Here is a 3935-nt window from a genome sequence, read left to right on the forward strand (position 1 = left end):
AGTCCACCTTCTGCTTAAAATGTAGGTTGACTCTTGTAGGAAGTTCTTTTCCTTCTGATGAATCACACCTGACCAAAGAGGTTTCCCTACTAGTACACTTTCTGAGAAATGAGTCAAATTACACCTGCACTGCACATTTCTCCCTCATTAAATCCTTCCTCATCCATGGAAAACTGGTGGATGCTTACCCTGCCCTCCTGTGTGGCCTGAAGAACTTTAATGGGCTGGAATCACATTATAACCAAACGTTCCCTGGTCTGGTGAACAAACTGCATATACTGATCAAATAAGGGCAAATGTTCCTCCAAAGGCTGATGAGTACATTTGCTGGGTAATTTAGAGCTGCCTCGGGGTAGCGAGGCCGTCCCATCTGGCCTCTTATGTTTGTGTTATCATAGAATCAGATTCCTTCCTTTTATTCTGGGACCGTGGCTTCCAACCCACAGAAGAATGAAAAGGCTCTTGATACTCATCAGAAAACTCAGCTTTGGAGTCATTGGCCTCCATGGCAATTGTCAATAGCCATTTCTTACACCATTTGCAAAGCCGCCTTGGCAGGCTAAGAGGAAGTGTTCATTATTGTAATTCCTCTGCCTGGGGATGACAACAGCAGCCTTGTACTTGGAATAACTTGGCTTTGTCTTTTCAGGTGCCATGTGTTAGAATCAGTTGACAATTTTAATGGATCTGTAAAAAGTTAGTATTAGTTGACATTTGTGGAGTACATACTATATGTCAGGCACTATGGCTAAGCACATCACGTATATTAATATTTTATTTAATACCCACAACAATTATGTGGTAGGGACTATATAACATGCCAAGGTCTTATATATGGGGATTGAAGTAACTTAGTTATATATTTTTTGGCAAATGCCAGTGAGCTCGTTATGTTTGAATAATGCAGTTACTTTACAATATTTACATATGTGTATTTTATTCTCTTTATAATCTAAGAGTAAAGATGCAGCCATTGCCCCATTTCACAGAAGCTTAGAGTTTGAGTAACTGGCTTAGAGTAGTGGGAGAGCCTTACCTAAAATCCGACTCATTAACCACACTGGACAGGCTCTTCCCCACGTTCTATTGTAAACAGAAGACAACCTCCTCAACCCATAAAATATATAAGGTCAATTCAAGCATGAGCTTAAAATACCCTGAGAGAGGGAAGGCTTGAGCTTATCACCATGAATTTCTTCACTGATTTCTGTTTTAGACCAGGAGTCAGCAAACTATGGGCCACTGGCTTAATCCAGCCCAACACCTGTTCTTTTAAATAAAGTTTTATTGGAACACAACCACCTCTATTTGTTTAGGTATTACCTATGACCGATTCTGTGCTATAGGTGCAACATCAAAATTAAGTGGTTGTGACACCAATTGTATAACTTGCAAAGTTTATAATTTTTAATATCTGTCCCTTTGAAGAAAAAAGGATGACCAATTCCTATTCTAGATTATAGAGGAATTCTCCTCTAGTCTCATACTTGGCTCAGGTATGATTGAACAAACTTTTTCTTTATTGTTAGGCAACCTTAGGATAGTGTCAATCTCCATAATACAAATGGAATGAGTTCTGAAATATTTTGCGTGTGAGGTACTTGTTATTATAAATGCATTCCCCGGAAGAGTGTGTGTGGCTTTTGCCTGTGGTTCAACCCTGGGTCTCTCAGTGCTCCCTCTCTACCTCTCAAGCACATGCCCATCTGAGGCTAAGTGACTCCACCCACTGTCACAGGTGTGCCTCCACCTGGACTGCAGATGCTTGGCCTCAGGCCTCTCAGGGACCTCCTCCATCACTTTCCACTCCCCTACTCTATTTTCAGCCTATACGTTCTTTCTCATTAATGCTGAAACAGGGTCAAATCTCCTCCAATATAAACAATATTCCTCAGCTGCTATCTCACCTTCTAGCTACTAATTTCTCCTCTCTTATTTTTCATATTGAACTTCTTGGAAGACTTGTCTATGATCACTGTCTTTGTTGCTATTGACTCTTCAATTTATTGCCTTTGGCCTTTTGTCCACACCACAGCCCATGTGGGCATCTATGTTAATGAGCATGTGTGTGCATATACACACACATTCACACACACACACATTTTTGTAAATGTCCATTACTTCTTCAGGATTAATCCATAACAGTGAAATTGCTGGGTTCAAAGACAAGTGACATTATAAACTGTCCTGAAAAGCTGTGCTTAAATTTGTACTTTCAAGTTAAGTAGCAAGACTACTGAACTTCAGGTCATTGCTGACAGTGAAATATTATTTTTTAAAATATATTTAGTCAGTTGGGTAAAAGAAAGTAATAGATTTATAATGTTATATTAACTTTGTTTTCTGTGATTCCTCATAACGTTTTATGTATTTTCACTGGTAGAGGATTAAGATCCAATTTGCAGTATACATTTTTTGGAGAATTTCTTATTTTTCTAATGCAAAAACACTTTTAAAATAAGACATAATTTTTTAAAACTCTGAAAAAAATGTTTTTGTTTTAACCCACTTGTAGCAATAATTTACCTAATATAAAGATGGGCATAGAATCTGAATAAATGTAATATACTGACTTGAGAAAATGACAAGAAATATCAAAATTTACATAAGATTTTACTCTAAAATATTAAAATTATAGAATAAATTAGTGTCAATTATAAATACTACTGGGTGTAACTTATTTAATATTTCTTCTTGAAGAAGATAATCAAACAAAACATAGCACAAAAAATAAAACCTAAAACAGAACAATTTTAACTTAATACTTATAAAGTATGTTTCCCTCTTTGGTCTCATAAATTCTCCTTTAATAAATGATTGAATAAAAACCCCCACATATTCTATTAAAAATTAAAAGACTATTAAAATATGTTTCATTATGTCTCACTCTTTATTGGTCCTTTTGAAACTAATGGGTTGAATTTAGAAAAGAATTAAAATATGACAGAGAATGGTAAAATTATTTTAATTATTTTTCCTGTGTTGCTAATATTAGATACCGCAAAATAATCTAATGGTGTTTTTGTACAAAATACTTGAAACCATATGAGGCCATTTGACACTGGAGATGGAAATAGAAACTAAAATGTAAATAAAACACAGAAATTTATTGGTTTCAGGGCTGAAGTTTGATAATAAATTTAGTCATGATGACTAAACATGGCTTAAAATATCTTGTAAGAAAAGGTGGTAAACTCTTTTTGTGAACCTGTGATGTCTACTAAATTAATTAAAAAGGAAATCACAAGATAACACATTCTGATAAAGAAATGTTCCGTAATTGCTACTAAAGAATAATCCCACCCCCTGGAATGGGCAAGAAGACATCTAATTGGTGGTGTTGCTCTTATATCAATCAGGGGCAAAGCAGATGTACAGTCCTTAGTTCATCCTAGCTTGATGCCTGTGTAGGTGGCCAGAGCTGTTTCATGCCTGAAGCACATTAAAAAAAAAAAAAAAAAAAAAAAAAAAAGAATAATCCCACAGGTACCATAATACTTTTAAAGAACAAGTAGTTTTATTTGACTCCAAGCAATGTATGCATTTTGATTATTTGCATAATCATCTTCTCCATTCAACTGTAGTCCTTACATCTCTATTTATTTATTTGTCCAGATGGTGTCTTATACATATTAGGTGTTCAAGAAATGTTTGTTGATTGAATGAATCTCTCTTTCTTGATAACTGAGCCTTTATGCTTTTTTAGCTAACAAAGCTAAATTTGTACTATGTGTGAAACAATGTACTTTTCTTTATGATGGGTAAATATAGTAATTTGGTTATAACATTAAAAACCTGGTTCTGAACTGATGTTTCTTGTTTATTTGTTTTTAAATATTTTTATTGAGTTTTAGAGAGAGAGGAGAGGGAGAGAGAAACATAGAAGTGAGAGTGCAATATCAACCCGCTGCCTCTTGCATGCCCACTACTGGGGA

General features: G+C 35.3%; 1 pseudogene; it reads left to right on the forward strand.

Annotated features, from left to right (window-relative positions):
- Window positions 1–3301: 3301 nt before the first annotated feature.
- LOC114227232 (small nucleolar RNA SNORA48) lies at window positions 3302–3445 on the forward strand (annotated as a pseudogene).
- The last annotated feature ends 490 nt before the right edge of the window (window positions 3446–3935 follow it).

The sequence above is a fragment of the Eptesicus fuscus genome, chromosome 14 (assembly GCF_027574615.1).
Source record: "Eptesicus fuscus isolate TK198812 chromosome 14, DD_ASM_mEF_20220401, whole genome shotgun sequence".
Lineage (NCBI taxonomy): Eukaryota > Metazoa > Chordata > Mammalia > Chiroptera > Vespertilionidae > Eptesicus > Eptesicus fuscus.